This window comes from Thalassophryne amazonica, chromosome 1, assembly GCF_902500255.1.
Source record: "Thalassophryne amazonica chromosome 1, fThaAma1.1, whole genome shotgun sequence".
Classification (NCBI taxonomy): domain Eukaryota; kingdom Metazoa; phylum Chordata; class Actinopteri; order Batrachoidiformes; family Batrachoididae; genus Thalassophryne; species Thalassophryne amazonica.
In genome coordinates, this window is record NC_047103.1 from 120,893,110 (window position 1) to 120,911,610 (window position 18,501).

Genomic DNA, 18,501 nt, shown 5'->3' on the forward strand with positions numbered 1-18,501 from the left:
GCAGCTTCTTTAAACCACTGACAGAGCTCTCTTCGTCTGTGTGCCTCTGGCCCACTGGTGGTGTTAACAGACCGTAGAAAAACAGGAGCTTATTACGTTATAAATATGGGAATAAAAATTAAAGAGGTGCTTGATTTACTTCATATGATGGGACATCTAAAAGGGATAGTAAATCAAACACCCCCGTGTCGATCAGACATTTGAAACATACGAGGGCTGTCAATAAAGTTACGGTCCTTTTTATTTTTTTCAAAAACTATATGGATTTCATTTATATGTTTTTACGTCAGACATGCTTGAACCCTCGTGCGCATGCGTGAGTTTTTCCACGCCTGTCGGTGACGTCATTCGCCTGTGAGCACGCCTTGTGGGAGGAGTCGTCCAGCCCCTCGTCGGAATTCCTTTGTCTGAGAAGTTGCTGAGAGACTGGCGCGTTGTTTGATCAAAATTTTTTCTAAACCTGTGAGACACATCGAAGTGGACACGGTTCGAAAAATTAAGCTGGTTTTCAGTGAAAATTTTAACGGCTGATGAGAGATTTTGAGGTGAGACTGTCGCTTTAAGGACTTCCCACGGTGCGAGACGTCGTGCAGCGCTCTCAGGCGGCGTCATCAGCCTGTTCAAGCTGAAAACCTCCACATTTCAGGCTCTATTGATCCAGGATGTCGTGAGAGAACAGAGAAGTTTCAGAAGAAGTCGGTTTCAGCATTTTATCCGGATATTCCACTGTTAAAGGAGATTTTTTTAATGAAAGACGTGCGGACGGATCCGCGCGTCGGGACGCAGCCGACGCGCGGATCCACCACAGGAAAAACACCTCTGTTGAAAGCCTTAAGGACAAGTTGGAACATGTCCTGCCTGTTAAACAATTTCTCATATACTCACTCCACTGAAAGCCATCAAAAGCCGCCTGGATTTTACAAATGGTTATCAACACGGAGGTGTTTTTCCTGTGCCGCCGCACCGTGTCGGCTGTGTCCCGACGCGCGGATCCGTCCGCACGTCTTTCATTAAAAAAATCTCCTTTAACAGTGGAATATCCGGATAAAATGCTGAAACCGACTTCTTCTAAAACTTCTCTGTTCTCTCACGACGTCCTGGATCAATAGAGCCTGAAATGTGGAGGTTTTCAGCTTGAACAGGCTGATGACGCCGCCTGAGAGCGCTGAGCGACGTCTCGCACCGTGAAAAGTCCTTAAAGCGACAGAATCACCTCAAAATCTCTCATCAGCTGTTAAAATTTTCACTGAAAACCAGCTTAATTTTTCGAACCGTGTCCACTTCGATGTGTCTCACAGGTTTAGAAAAAATTTTGATCAAACAACGCGCCAGTCTCTCAGCAACTTCTCAGACAAAGGAATTCCGACGAGGGGCTGGACGACTCCTCCCACAAGGAGTGCTCACAGGCGAATGACGTCACCGACAGGCGTGGAAAAACTCACGCATGCGCACGAGGGTTCAAGCATGTCTGACGTAAAAACATATGAATGAAATCCATATAGTTTTTGAAAAAAATAAAAAGGACTGTTACTTTATTGACAGCCCTCGTATACTGTATATACATGGTGGAAGTACTGGGACAGCGAGCCGAAGTTAGCCTTTTTTTTTTGCTGGTGTAGTTATTTTCATGTACTGCAGGTTCTAATATTGTCAAGGCAAAAAGTCTGTTCTTCAGCCTCAAAAGTCTCGCCCTGATGAGAATTACAGATTTGTGTTGGAGATGAGCTGTGAACAAGAAAGAATGAAGGAGAGTCGCTGTGATCAAACAAAATCTTTTTGTCTGAAGCTCAGCTTTGCATTTCCATGAAGATGAAAGCAAGTAAAACAAAAGCTACTGTACATAAGAAGCATGCCCTGAGGCCCACTTTTGCCGGTGCTTATCCCTGGATTTTGTAGATTGAAGTGGATGAGAGTCTACAGCTGCACATGGACAGGATGCCAGTCCATCACACGTTCCTTCCTCAGACAAGGCTGGTACCCATTTACAGCTGGGTGCACTGGGACAATACAGATAAGGGGTCTGGTCCAAGGATACAGACATGTAGTGTGAAGGGGAATCAAACTCATGGCAAACATATTGGCAGTGTGACTCATCCCACTGAGCTACTATTTTAAATTTTCTTAGAGTGAAATGAAATGTTAATTATTTAATTACTGGGATCATCCACAAATTGGTCAAATTTGTTTCCCTCTTGTGTTTGAACAGCCACATCTAAATGAATAAATTCAGATATAATGGCAGCACCCTGGGAAATAAAAACAGCCAAAACCGCCATCTGATATCTTAATGAACACCTGAAGCCCTCAGTATGGCTCTGAGAGCTGCAACAGTCCTCAAATACTGGGAGTTAGTTGCTCCATAAATCACATTTTATTGGTTTCAATACGTCTCCACCACTTAATGCAGAAAAAAAATTATATTAAGCTTAAAAAATATTGTAACAGTTACAACAACAAAAAGAAAAGGATTTTGTAATAAAAATGTAGCAAAAAGAAAATGTAATCAGGCATAGTAGGCATGACCAATATTTTCAAAAACTCACTGATTTTAGTTGTTTTATGTATTTAATTATTAACTGTAATATATATATATATATATATATATATATATATATATATATATATATATATATATATATATATATATATATATATATATATATACACATACAGGTGCTGGTCATATAAACAGAATATCATGAAAAAGTTGATTTATTTCACTAATTCCATTCAAAAAGTGAAACTTGTATATTATATTCATTCATTGCAGACAGACTGATATATTTCAAGTGTTTATTTTTTAATTTTGATGATTATAACTGACAACTAATGAAAATCCCAAATTCAATATCTCAGAAAATTTGAATATTACTTAAGACCAAAACAAAAACAGATTTTTAGAAATGTTGGCCAACTGAAAAGTATGAACATGAAAAGTATGAGCATGTACAGCACTCAATACATAGTTGGGGCTCCTTTTCCCTGAATTACTGCAGCAATGCTGCGTGGCATGGAGTCGATCAGTCTGTGGCACTGCTGAGGTGGTATGAGAGCCCAGGTTGCTCTGATAGTGGCCTTCACCTCTTCTGCATTGTTGGGTCTGGCGTGTCGCATCTTCCCCTTCACAATACCCCATAGATTTTCTATGGGGTTAAGGTCAGGAGAGTTTGCTGGCCAATTAAGAACAGGGATACCATGGTCCTTAAACCAGGTACTGGTAGCTTTGCCGCTGTGTGCAGGTGCCAAGTCCTGTTGGAAAATGAAATCTGCATCTCCATAAAGTTGGTCAGCAGCAGGAAACATGAAGTGCTCTACAACTTCCTGGTAGAGAACTGCCTTGACCTTGGACCTCAGAAAACACAGTGGACCAACACCAGCAGATGACATCTCACCCCAAACCATCACTGACTGTGGAAACTTTACACTGGACCTCAAGCAACGTGGACTCTGTGCCTCTCCTCTCTTCCTCCAGACTCTGGGACCTTGATTTCCAAAGGAAATGCAAAATTTACTTTCATCAGAGAACATAACTTTGGACCACTCAGCAGCAGTCCAGTCCTTTTTGTCTTTAGCCCAGGCAAGACGTCAAGTCAGCAGTCTGCCCCATGATTGTGTAGCCGACAGAACTAGACTGAGAGACCAGTTAAAGGCCTTTGCAGATGTTTTAAGTTAATTAGCTGATTACAGTGTGTCACCAGGTGTCTTCAATATCAAACCTTTTCACAATATTCAGATTTTTTGGGGTTTTCATTAGTTGTCAATTATAATAATCTAAATTAAAAGAAATAACTTGAACTATATCAGTCTGTGTGGAATGAATGAAGATAATTAGAAGTTTCACTTTTTGAATGGAATTACTGAAATACATCAACTTTTTCATGATACTCTAATTATATGACCAGCACCTGTATGTATATATGAAGAGTTCAGGCGCAAAACCCCGTAAATGCCACGCCCACGGAAAATGAGATAACCATTGCAAGTGAAAGCTTACAGAGGCTCGTATCCGATAACAAAATCAATTCTGCTGCAACACTCCATAAATCCTATGGTAAATGCAAGTCAACATGCGGTTTGTATGCAGAACCTCGTAAGCGCCATCCCAGTTTGTGTGCAAAACCACATAGTGAACAGCGCACCACTCACTGGCATGTATCTCGGTCACGTGATGCAAAGATTGCGGTGCCCACGAGAGCTTCTATGATGCTGCGTTTAAACATAACGATGGCACGTCACAAATGCCACGAAGTATACATTCTTGGATACTGATCACGAATGTGATGATTTGAGGCAGAGGCGTCAGGTGTCCTCAGGAACTGTTGCAACCTGTTACCATGCGTTATGATTAATGTAACGTGTTGGTGGAGCATTATCAGGAACCATTATGCACGGTCAAGAATAATATTCCGCGCTGTTGCGAACTATTCCGCGTAACAGCGCATCGTTAAGTTCTGTCACATTGTGAATGAGGCGAATTGTCTCCACACACACACCCATATTTGTCCTTCAGCTGATGAACAATTCAGATCGCTCCAGTTTGCTCCTTTAAATCCACACCAGAAGAACTTTGTGACTGCATGTTTAGTTGAGCTCTGTGCCATGGAGTGGCATAGAGAGGAGGAGACGGAGAGAGCCAGATGTGTGGCTACATGCGGCTCTCGTCTCACCCGTTGTCCTCCTTCAGCATACTGCATCAATGAAACTGAATGCGGTGCAGCAGGGTTTAATTGCACATGTCAGAGAAGAATGCTGTCATGCTCTATTATGGCTCATCATGAATCAAGATGGATCAACACGCTCAGTTGCAACCTCCACAACATGAGGCGAAATGAGGGTGGTGTGTGACATTCATGTAAGATTTTTTGACAGCCAAAAACATGCTCCACGAAAATCACGAATATCATGCACCAACACGCACTATTAAGAAACCTATTCAGATGCTTTAAGTCACATTGAGAATGTCAGGAATGTGCCAAGAATGATGCAAATATGACATTTGTAACGCGTACTGCCAATGAGTAAACACAGCATTAGCGTACATTAAAGTGATGGACTTACTGAGTTTTGCAAACAAACTGAAGGTGGAGGTACACCATAACCATTTCATAACAAGAAAGAATGATTCATAGACATGTACAAATTTCATCAGGTAAATATCCTTATTTAAAACAAGAGTGGTCTGGTAGAGATACAGGGTTTTGCACCTGAAGTCTTCATATATATATATATATATATATATAGTGCAGCATGGTGGCTTAGTGGTTAGCACTGTTGCCTCACAGTGAGAAGGTCATGGGTTCAATTCCCGCCTGTGGACTTTGCATGTTCTCTCTGTGTTTGCGTGGGTTTCCTCCGGGTGCTCCGGTTTCCTCCCTCGTCCAAAGACATGCGGGTTAGGTGGATTGGAATCTTTAAAATTGTCTGTAGGTGTGTGAGTGGGTGTGAATGTGTTTGTGGCCCTGTGACAGACTGGCGTCCTGTCCTGGGTGTACCCCGCCTCACGCTCTGTGGCTGCTGGGATAGGCTCCAGCCACCCGCAACCCTTGATTGGACTAAGCGGTTGAAGATGAGTGTGTGTGTGCGGCATTTAACCCTGAAAATGATTCAACAGTGGGGAGTGTCGGAGGAAATAAGAATCAGCAGCAGCTCGTTGCAGCCAAAAGCACCAAGGATTGGTACGTGACACTTCACTACAAACTAGGCATGTGGAGATTCATAGATGCAAATCGGTATGTAGATGCAAACGTGTGTGATGCGAGTGTATTGTTTCATTCAGTGTGCATCGATTTCTGCTCAACAAACATGCAGGTCTGCAAGCGGCTGGAGACTTTTGATGCACCAAAAATATTTAAATCAGGCGTTTGGAGATACTTTGTCTGTTTTAAAAAGATGGGAAACGTCACAAGACATGGGTCATTTGTAAGGGCCCCTTCACACATAGTGCGAAGTTTAGATGAAGTGCACACTTAGTGCGCATGACGCAGGAATCGTGTGCAAACCGTGTAATGTCATCCCTGCCTCCAACGCCTCATACACCTGTTGCTACAACTATTTGTACACGCTAGCTCCTGAAAGACAGAGTGTGTGCTGTGCGAACCCATTGCACCCTCTCGTGGCAGGTGACGGCCAAATTCCAGGTAACACACACAAACACCTAACACTGCTCGCATGGCACTTAGAAAATGTGTGGTCAGTCGCATTCTAGGCACGACAACAGACTGCAGACAATCACTGTCGTACTGCTGTGAAATTTGTCTAAGTTCCCCACGAGTGTGACTTTGCAAACACACACACTGACACATGGGTGTGTGCGCTCCACCCACGGGAGGCGTGGCTTCTGACAGAAGCAGCTGTGGTGATCTGTCATTCTGGACATTCCAGCTACACAACACCTACTGTGTTTGGACATTCATGGACTAACAACTGTCCACTGTCAGGCGTGTGTGTCTGATTGCTGCATTTACGTAGACATAAATAAAAACCTATATCGCCGTGGTGGTGACAAGCTGCAGCAAGCGAGCGTGCGCACGAAGCTGACACTGACAGCCCCCAGGCTGAAATGGACCGTCAGATCAGAACACGCAGCGGGCGATCTGACCGTCACATCACCCAGGTGAGCTCTGTTCCACATGACGCAGCGTCTTTGCTGTGGCGCCCCATCCGCAAGACATGCGTGTCGGGCAGAACACGGTCGCGGCCGACTAGACGCACCCGACCAGTAGATGTGGACATGATCAGAGCACACTGCTTCTCATTCATGTCATTTCATGACTGTATGACTGTGACCATGGGTCATCACCAGAGGAACAGATGGATCATATTTGTATTGCTCGTTTGATAAATGCAGTGTTTTTATATGGTGTGAGATTTATTTTTTTTGTAATACTTCCATGTCCTTCCTGATATGAGGCGGCTGCCTGCACCTTTCAAAGAACAGCTCCGTAACTCAGTGGTAAAGTCTCTGACTTGGGATCAGAGGTTTTGAAAGGTGCGAGTTCGCATCCTGAGTGGTGTGTATGTGTTTTTTTTAATTATACCACGTAAGTGGCGTGATGTGGTCCCACAGGTACTGGCTGTTTTTTATTTTTTATTTCTTCCACATAAGCGGCGCCATGTGCTGCACCTGGCACTGTTCCTGCTTGATGGACACCGGCGCGTGCACAAACTCTCACTTTCTTTGTGAACGCCTGTCCGTCGGCACCATGTTTCGTGCCCAATGTTTTGTGCTCTAATTTCGAAGTGTTTCACGCTGTTTCGCACTGTTTCGCTGTTTTCGTCCAAACACCGTCCAAACACTGTCCAAACTTTGCACTATGTATGAAGGGGCCCTAAAGAATGGCGTGCTGCTAAACCATACAGCCGCGCCTGCTCCCCCTAACTCGGATATTCCTATGAGGCAGATTATAAACTCAACTCCAGCAAAACTCGGTGAGAAAAGTATCTCATATTACTTTTGCCAAGGCGGTACTCTGTCAATGAGTGACACTTTAAGTCACTCATTGAGAGTGACATTGTATTACTGTTTAAGTTCTGACAGTGTGATGAAGCAGGTTCCACATATGAGGGAAATGATTCCTGTTCCTTAATGTTGAATCTGGTAAATTTGCTGCTTATAAGGAGTAAAACAAATCCTCTGCCTCTAGTAGAATCAGACGAAAAATAAGAATACCATAGTACCATAGTGAATTGCCGCTACTTATTTTCTGTTTAAATTTTTGGTGACGTGCCATATTGTACATGGTTTGAAATGTATATCACCAACATGACTTTCAAAAACTGCAGTTTTGATTGCACTCCAACCGTAGCTCCCTGTCCCAGTACCTATTTGACAGAGTTGGGATTTTTTATTTGTTTTTTGCAGTTCAGAAAGAGAAATACTGGGCGACCAACTCCTCTTCCTTTGCAAGTATTCCTTTGCTTGTCCCTGCTTCTTTCACCTTCAGGCCTGACGGCATCACAGCGTCGACTTCAGGAAGGCTGAGGAAGAAAAAAACAGGAAGAGAGAGTTTACTTAAAAATCAGCATGCTTGAACCCTGCAGACTTTCATACTCCTGCTTTGAGCTGCTTTCAGTTGCTTTGCAGTGGGCGGATCTCCCAGGGTGCTCATTTCATAATCACTGCTCGAGGCAAGCAGACCTCCTTATGCTTTGCTCACGACCTATTTACTGGAAGAACGGAAGCACAATAGTATCTTCACAGTTTCACATTTGCAAACTTACAGCTTTTAAGACGCTACACTTGTTTTAGTCTCCTCTTTTTCACCCAGAAGCCCCACTGAGACTGACCGTAAGAGCTTCAGATCATCAGAAAGTGATGACCGAATTTAGTTTGACAGATTACATCCCACGAACAATAACGAATGCTGAAAACACTCCTTCACATTTACTCTGCTCACTACTGCTGCACTGAATGATGCCTGTGTGCTGCTGAATAGTGTTTTGTATTACAGATGCACTGATTCTCAGACCTAAAGTCAAATTATCAGCCAAGACCGAGCGCAAATCACATACATGGATAAAGTACTTATAACATCATCATGCCTGTATGCGGAAGAGATCCTTCATCAGGAAGCTCACTGTACCCACTGCTTATTTTAATGAGAACCTAGAATTACAGGATGGTGCAAAAATCTGAAAAAAAAAATGCAATGCATAAAATTTTTCATGGTAATGTACAGTGCATCCAGAAAGTATTCACAGTGCTTCACTTTTTCCACATTTTTTTTAATGTTACAGCTTTATTCCAAAATGGATGACATTCTCCCCCACCCCTTAAAATTCTACACACAATACCCCATAATGACAATGTGAAAATGTTTTTCTTTTTCTTTTTTTCTGTTTGCTAATTTATTAAAATAAAAAAAAAAAACAGAGAAATCACATGTGCATAATTATTCACAGCTTTTGCCATGAAGCACAAACTTGAGCTCAGGTGCATCCTGTTTCCAATGATCATTGTTAAGATGTTTCTACAGCTTAATTGGAGTCCACCTTGAGTAAATTCAGTTGATTGGACATGATTTGGAAAGTCACACACCTGTCTACATATAAGGTCCCACAGCTGACAATGCGTGTCAGAGCACAAACCAAGCATGAACTCAAAGGAATTGTCTGTAGACCTCTGAGACAGGATTGTGTCAAGGCACAAATCTGAGAAAGGGTACACAATTATTTCTGCTGCTCGAAGGTCCCCATACGCACAGTGGCCTCCATCATCTGTGAATGGAAGACGTTTAGATTCACCAGGACTCTTCCTAGAGCTGGCCACCTGTCTAAACTGAGCAGTCACAGCAGAAGGGCCTTAGTCATGGAGGTGACCAAGAACCTGATGGTCCCTCAGTCAAAGCCCCAACATTCCTTTGTCAAGAGAGAAGAACCTTCCAAAACGACAACCATCTCTACAGCAATCCACCAATCAGGACTGTATGGTAGAGTGACCAGACAGAAGCCAGTCCTTAGTAAAAGGCACATGGCAGCCCACCTGGAGTTTGCCAAAAGGCACCTGAATGACTTTCAGAACATGAGAAACAAAATTATCTGGTCTGATGACACAATGATTGAACTCTTTGGCGTGAATGCCAGACATAATGTTTGGAGGAAATCTGGCACCATCGCTACAGTGAAACATGGTGGTGACAGCATCATGCTGTGGGGATGTTTTTCAGCAGCAGGAACTGGGAGACTAGTCAGGATTGAGGGAAAAATGAATCAGCAATGTACAGAGACATCCTGGATGAAAACCTGGTCCAGAGCGATTTTGACCTCAAACTGGGGCAACAGTTCACCTTTCAGCAGGACAATGAACCAAAGCTCACTGCCAAGATATCAAAGGAGTGGCTTCAGGACAACTCTGTGAATGTACTTGAGTGGCCCAACCAGAGCCCAGACCTGAATCCCATTGAACATCTCTGGAGAGATCTGAAAACACTCCCCATCCAATCTGATGGAGCATGAGAGGTGCTGCAAAGAGGAATGGGCAAAACTGCACAAAGATAGGTGTGCAAACCTTGTGGCATCACATTCAAGAAGACCTGAGGCTGTAATTACTGCCAAAGGTGCATCAATAAAGTACTGAGCAAAGGGTGGAAATACTTATATACATGTGAATTCTTAGTCTTTTATTTTTAATAATTTAGCAAAAAAATAAAGATAAAAAAATCATGTTGTTATTATGGGGTGTTGTGAGCAGAATGTTGAGGGAAAAAATGAATTTACTCCATTTTGTAATAAGGCCGTAACATAACAAAATGTGGAAAAAGTGAAGAGTGTTGAACACTTCCCTGGTGCACTGTAGTTACAGCTTTATATTAAATATGCTCAGCTATAAAACCATGTATAATTAAACAATACGTATCAATCATGTCTCATGCAAAAATAATAATACAAAAAATTAACAAAGGAAAACACCATCGAAGAGGCATATTGGGGAGGGGGCATTAGAAAGGAAATAAACATTGTACTGTATATAGTCAGGTCTGCACTAAAATGTGATGATGAAACATATTTCGGGATGAGAACTGATAGGATCTTTTCAATACTGATGCCATTATTGATTCTGCTTATTGATTACTGATTGTGATGGGCTTATCAATTTCATTTCCTTAGGGTACTATCTCACTTGGCTGCGATGGCCTGCAAACGGCAACTGCGAGGGAAATTGATTTCATGCGATGTTTGCTGGGTGGTGCTTTTCCCTCTCAGGGCAAGTGTCGCACCTAGATTTTGGACTGTTCAAAGTCCACAAGCCGACATGGGTCCTTGTAGTATGTTCTTAATGTACACGGTTGGGCCTCCGAATGTGAGAGAACTGTTCGGGGGCATGCACAAGCTGCTAGGAAGTACGCTAAAATAGATAAAAGAGATGATCAGAGAGAAACAGCCACTTCTGAAAGTGGCCGTGCTGCTGCAAGCTTGGCCACAATTGCAGGGCACATCAGGATTTCCATTAAAGCTTTCTGGATGTATGCATTTAATGTTATTTTTTTTTTCTTCGTTTTTTTTAGTGAGGTGCACAAGTCTTCAGGAGCAGCAGTGGTATGTCCTTTTTAATCTTCTTTATCCGGAGCGCTCTCTCTCTCCATCTCTCTGTCTCTGGACGTGTGGTGGAAGTTCTTTGATGCTCCCGCTGTGAAGGCGATGCACAGTTAGGGAGGAATTATGACATCATGCTTTTATTAAATGACACAGTCCTTTCAAATCCAGCTCTCCCACAGAGCACATATGTGTCTCTAAATCAGGGAAATCTTTCTGCTCAGTGCCGCGGTGTGGAAATTTTACATCATCTGTCAATCAGAGCCAAAAAGCAGGAGGACATTTTTGATCAGCTCTGGAGAACCTGACTGGAAAAAAAGGGAACAGCCAAAGGGCCTTACAATGTTATTGCTGAATAAATCAAATCAAATCAGAGGATGCACACCCCCAAAGTGCTGCTGGACATCATTGCGTCACAGAGGAGGCTCGTCCAGCACGTGAATGAGCACTGCACGTGGATCCTGGTTGCCAAGGATAAAGGATAATTATGTAAATTTTTTTATGTTAGTTTATTGTCTTAATGTATTTATATATTTTTTAGGTTCTTGTTATTATATACACACTATTAGTATTATCATTTTTATTTTATTTTATTTTTACTTCTATTTTGTCATTAGATTTTTGGACCACCATGAAAGTAACTGTTTTGAGTTTCTTGTGTCATCTGTGTATGAGGTCTGTTAGAAAAGTATCCAACCTTATTATTTTTTTCAAAAACCATATGGATTTGAATCACGTGTGATTACATCAGACATGCTTGAACCCTCGTGGGCATGCGAGAGTTTTTTCACGCCTGTCGGTTACGTCATTCGCCTGTGGGCAGTCTTTGAGTGAGGAGTCGCCCACCCTCTGGTCGATTTTTTTCATTGTTTAGGAATGGCTCAGAGACTGCTGCTTTGTTTGATCAAAATTTTTTCAAAACTGTAAGGCACAACTGAGTGGACACCATTCGATAAATTCAGCTGGTTTTCGGTAAAAATTTTAACGGCTGATGAGAGATTTTGGTCTGGTAGTGTCGCCGTAAGGACGGCCCACGGCGCCTGACGGCAAACTGCGCTTTGAGGCGGCAGCGTCTCGCCGTTTCAAGTTGAAAACTTCCACATTTCAGGCTCTGTTGACCCAGTAAGTCGTCAGAGAACAAAGAACTTTCAGAAGAAGTCGGCATGAGGAGTTTATTCGGACATTCCATTGTTAACGGACATTTTGTAATGAAAGAACGTGCGGGCAGAGTCGCATGTCGGGCCGGACCCGACCGCGGGGGTCGCGACAGGAAAAACACCTCCGTGTTGGAAACCTTAACGGGCAAGTTGGAACATGCCCAAGCTGTTAAACAATTTCTCAGTTACTCACTTGTTGAAAGCCATCAAAAGCCGCCTGAATTTTACAAATGGTTTTCAACACGGAGGTGTTTTTCCTGTCACGGTGCACACAGATTTGCCGAGTCGTCACGGAAACAACTCAGCGAATTTGCGCGCATGTCTTTCATTAAAAAATGTCCTTAAACAGTGGAATGTCCACATAAAGTCCTCATGCCGGCCTCTTCTGAATCTTCTCTGTTCTCTCACGACGTCCTGGGTGAATTAAGCCTTAAATTAGGATGTTTTCAGGTCAAAACAGGCCGACGACGGCGCCTGGAAGCGCTACATGACGTCCCGCTCCGTGGGAAGTCCTTACACTGACAGAAACACCCCATAATCTCTCATCAGCCGTTAAACTTTTCACCGAAAACCAGCTTAATTTCTCGAATAGTGTCCACTCGGATATTCCTCACAGGTCCAGAAAAAATTTTGATAAAGCAACGCGCGCCGTCTCGAACAAAGGAAACAAAGGAATTCAGCCGAGAGGGCGGGACCACATCTCACTCAAGGCCTGCCCACAGGGAAATGACATTACCGACACGCGTGAAAAAACTCACGCATGCACACGAGGGTTCAAGCATGATTGGTGCAATTGCACGTCATTCAAATCCATATAGTTAAAAAAAAAATAAAAGGGTCGGTTTATTATCTAATAGACCTCGTATTTTTAACATATTTTCAATTATATTATATAGAGTATATTTACTGCCCCCTGCTGGAATGGCATGTTAGTCCAAAATCAAAATAGCAACATTTGCACAACATTTAATATCCCTAGTTTCTCCAAAAATATTTGTCCTATCAATGTTCTCTTTTGGCAGTGTTCATCCTTGACCCAAAATACATAAGCAAACCAAACGACATATATCAGCTGTGCTCTGTTTGTCCGTGATCGAAGTTATACACGTATGCACAGGTTATTTTCCCAAAGAAGCCTTTAACTTCTTCTGGGTTGTCTGGGTGTCTTGATGGCTTTCCTCCCTCTTCTCGTTCTTGCACAGTCCCTCAGTTTTGAGAACTACAACCCCAATTCCAGTGAAGTTGGGACATTGTGTAAAATGTAAATAAAAAAAAACAGAATACGATTTGCAAATCCTCTTCAACTTATATTCAATTGAATACACCACAAAGACAAGATATTTAATGTTCAAACTGATAAACTTTATTGTTTTTGTGCAAATATTTACTCATTTTGAAATGGATGCCTGCAACACGTTTCAAAAAAGTTGGGACAGTGGTATGTTTACCACTGTGTTGCATCACATTTCCTTCTAACAACACTCAATAAGTTTTGGGAACTGAGGACACTCGTGATTGGGTATAAAAGGAGCATCCCCAAAAGTCTCAGCCGTTCACAAGCAAAGATCACCATTTTGTGAACAACTGAATGAAAAAATAGTCGAGCAGGTTAAGAACAATATTTCTCAATATTCAATTCCAAGGAATTTAGGTATTCCATCATCTACAGTCCATAACATAATCAGAAAATTCAGAGAATTTGGAGAACTTTCTATATGTATGCAGCAAGGCCGAAAACCATCAGAAACGCCGCTGCTTTCTCTGGGCATGAGCTCATTTGAAATGGACAGACGAAAAGTGGAAAAGTGTGCTTTGGTCTGATGAGTCCACATTTCAAATTGTTTTTGGAAATTATGGACGTCGTGTCCTCTGGACAAAAGGGGAAAAAGACCATTCACATTGTTACCAGTGCTAAGTTCAAAAGCCAGCATCTATGATGATATGGGGGTGTTTTAGTGCCCATGGCATGGGCAACTTACACATCTGTGATGGCACCATCACTGCTGAAAGGTACATCCAGGTTTTGGAGCAACACATGCTGCCATCCAAGCAACGTCTTTTTCAGGGACGTCCCTGTTTATTTCAGCAAGACAATGCCAAGCCACATTCTGCACGTGCTACAACAGCATGGCTTCATAGTAAAAGAGTGCAGGTACTAGAATGGCCTGCCTGCAGTCCAGACCTGTTGCCCATTGAAAATGTGTGGCGCATTACGAAGCACAAAATATGACAACGGAGACCCCGGACTGTTGAACAACTGAAGTCATACATCAAGCAGGAATGAGAAAGAATTCCACCTACAAAGCTTCAACAATTAGTGTCCTCAGTTCCCAAATGCTTATTGAGTGTTGTTAGAAGGAAAGGTGATGTAATACAGTGGGAAACATACCACTGTCCCAGCTTTGTTGAAACGTGTTGCAGGCATCCATGTCAAAATGAACTAATATTTGCACAAAATAAGGTTTATCAGTTTGAACATTAAATATCTTGACTTTGTGGTATATTCAATTGAATATAGGTTGAAGAGGACTTGCAAATCATTGTATTCTGTTTTTATTTAGATTTTACACAACGTCCCAACTTCATTGATTCAAAGATTTACCATAGAGTGCCATACTGTTTGTATTTCTTCATAAATTATGTAAATAAAGCCCAAGACAAATTCAGTGTCTTGAAAATGTTAATGTATCCATTCCCTGACTTATCTGAAGAAAACTGGCAATAAAACTGATTATTTACAGGTATTATACCAAAGTATTCCATTACTTACTGTATGCAACTCATCATCTTGACTTTTATATTTACGTCCGCCAAGGATGCAATGAAATCATCAGCATTTATTTGTCTGTCTGTTAGCAGGATTACATCAAAACTACTGCACGGATTTTGACGAAATTGTCACCACAGATAGATATTAGGCCATAGAAGAAAATTTTAGAGTTGATCCAGATCCGGATTCCGGATCACGTTTCACTTTATATAGGCTTTGAAGGATTATGTCAAAACTACTTCATAGATTCTCACCAAATTTGCACCACATATAGATATTAGGGCATGAAAGACTCCACTAAAGTTTGGGGATGATGCAGATCCAGATTGGCAGATGTCAGAAATCTCTGATTGCTATTGTTTTAATTAATTTATATGAAGTACTAGAAATTTTCTTTCAATTTGAGTTTAACCCTCTTGGGGTCCGAGGGCATTTTTTTGGACAGTTCACTCGCCTGGCATAAATGTTTTATTATTGCTGTTAACAGCTCTCCCTGCATCGCACAATCAAGCTTTATGTCTCTTTTTTCAGGACAACCTGTGCTTTCAGAATATACATTTTTTTCTTGAGTTTTATAAGTGTAATAAAGGTTTACATTCAAAAATAGGCAAGGAAAAAATAAAGCGAAAAATAATTTTCCACACACATTTATTCAAAACACACAGCAAACTATAATAAACAACTGTTTTGACACTTTATAAAGGTAATTTGAGGTCTTGTGTGAAAGGCTGTACAACAAAAAGGTTCAAACAATAAACACAAATGCACATTTTGAACAATATATACAAAATGGTCTATGCGTTTTGTTGTCCATTGATATGGTAAACAGTGCTTTACGCAGAGAAAGCAACAGAGTTATCCAGTAACATTCACATGCAAACTGGTGGAGCAATCCTGATAGTTACACACACTTTGTTTGAGCACGTGAGATTGTCATTAAAGGCTCTCCGTCTGCTCCTGCTTTCAATGATCGCTGTGCATAATGGCGCAGGGCACACTGACTATGTACTAATACAGGGGTGGCCAAGTTCGGTCCTCGAGAGCCACCTTCCTGACACTCTTAGTTGTCTCCCTGCTCCAACACACCTGAGTCCAATGAAAGGCTCATTAAAAGTCTGCTAATGAGTCTTTCATTGGATTCAGGTGTGTTGGAGCAGGGAGACAACTAAGAGTGTCAGGAAGGTGGATCTCGAGGACCGAACTTGGCCACCCCTGTACTAATAGTATGTACTCATTGGAGCACCCAGGGGGCTATTCAAATAGGCCAACTAGTAACATATCACTCCTGAAAGCGATCTTTGGCTTTTCACGTGAGGTAAATCTGCCCTACGATTGGATTTTGGAAAACCATGTGATGGTGAACCAACTCCGACTGGACTCTCACATTTTGCACGTCATCACACAGCTTCTATGAGGAGTACAAAGACGGCTCATGGCTAGCTCGAAAGTCCGTGGAGTTAATGTTTCAGCAAAAAAAAAGAGAAAGTTTCTATCTCATATCATTCAAAAGTTATTTATAATTTAGTAAAGCTTGGTCTTAGCTGTCGTATACGATGGCGTCGGCCCCAGAGGGTTAAGTAAAATATATATTTTTTTTTTTGTATTTGAAATGGCATGAACAAAAATGTGTGAAATTGCAAGTGTTCCATTACTGTTGGAGAGCACTGTAAGTTTCTACAGTTCCACAGCCACCCATACACATTCATACAACATAAAAGAATTCTCAAGTATCAGAGGAGGCAGAGTGGTAATGTAGAGAGCAGAAAATTTAAAATGAGTTCAAGAAAAGGTCTATTAAATAAGAACATCTAAAAAAATTTCTATTTTTCATTGAAACAATGTCTGTTTTTTCATCCAGGTTTTTAACAAGCTGCTCTGCACTCAGCTTGTTGGTAACAGAGGGTAGATCTACAGTAGTGTTCAGAATAATAGTAGTGCTATGTGACTAAAAAGATTAATCCAGGTTTTGAGTATATTTCTTATTGTTACATGGGAAACAAGGTACCAGTAGATTCAGTAGATTCTCACAAATCCAACAAAACCAAGCATTCATTATATGCACACTCTTAAGGCTATGAAATTGGGCTATTAGTAAAAAAGTAGAAAAGGGAGTGTTCACAATAATAGTAGTGTGGCATTCGGTCAGTGAGTTCGTCAATTTTGTGGAACAAACAGGTGTGAATCAGGTGTCCCCTATTTAAGGATGAAGCCAGCACCTGTTGAACATGCTTTTCTCTTTGAAAGCCTGAGGAAAATGGGACATTCAAGACATTGCTCAGAAGAACAGCGTAGTTTGATTAAAAAGTTGATTGGAGAGGGGAAAACCTATACGCAAGTGCAAAAAATTATAGGCTGTTCATCTACAATGATCTCCAATGCTTTAAAATGGACAAAAAAGCAGAGATGCATGGAAGAAAACAGAAAACCATCAAAATGGATAGAAGAATAACCAGAATGGCAAAGGCTCACCCATTGATCAGCTCCAGGATGATCAAAGACAGTCTGGAGTTACCTGTAAGTGCTGTGACAGTTAGAAGACGCCTGTGTGAAGCTAATTTATTTGCAAGAATCCCCTGCAAAGTCCCTCTGTTAAATAAAAGACATGTGCAGAAGAGGTTACAATTTGCTAAAGAACACATCAACTGGCCTAAAGAGAAATGGAGGAATATTTTGTAGACTGATGAGAGTAAAACTGTTATTTTTGGGTCCAAGGGCCGCAGACAGTTTGTGAGACGACCCCCAAACTCTGAATTCAAGCCACAGTTCACAGTGAAGACAGTGAAGCATGGTGGTGCAAGCATCATAATATGGGCATGTTTCTCATACTATGGTGTTGGGCCTATATATCGCATACCAGGTATCATGGATCAGTTTGGATATGTCAAAATAATTGAAGAGGTCATGTTGCCTTATGCTGAAGAGGGCATGCCCTTGAAATGGGTGTTTCAACAAGACAATGACCCCAAGCACACTAGTAAACCAGCAAAATCTTGGTTCCAAACCAACAAAATGAATGCCTCGCAGATGTGAAGAAATCATGAAAAATTGTGGTTATGCAACTAAATACTAGTTTAGTGATTCACAGAATTGCTAAAAAAACAGTTTGAACATAACAGTTTTGAGTTTGTAGCGTCAACAGCAGATGCTACTATTATTGTGAACTCCCCCTTTTCTACTTTTTTTTTTACTAATAGCCCAATTTCATAGCCTTAAGAGTGTGCATATCATGAATGCTTGGTCTTGTTGGATTTGTGAGAATCTACTGAATCTACTGGTACATTGTTTCCCATGTAACAATAAGAAATATGCTCAAAACCTGGATTAATCTTTTTAGTCACATAGCACTACTATTATTCTGAATCAAATCAAATCAAATCAATTTTATTTATATAGCGCCAAATCACAACAAACAGTTGCCCCAAGGTGCTTTATATTGTAAGGCAAAGCCATACAATAATTACAGAAAAACCCCAACGGTCAAAACGACCCCCTGTGAGCAAGCACTTGGCGACATTGGGAAGGAAAAACTCCCTTTTAACAGGA

General features: G+C 41.5%; 1 pseudogene; it reads right to left on the bottom strand.

Moving 5' to 3' along the window:
* Window positions 1–7,899: 7,899 nt before the first annotated feature.
* The window catches only part of LOC117513685, a 729,285-nt pseudogene continuing 718,683 nt past the window's right edge, over window positions 7,900–18,501 (bottom strand).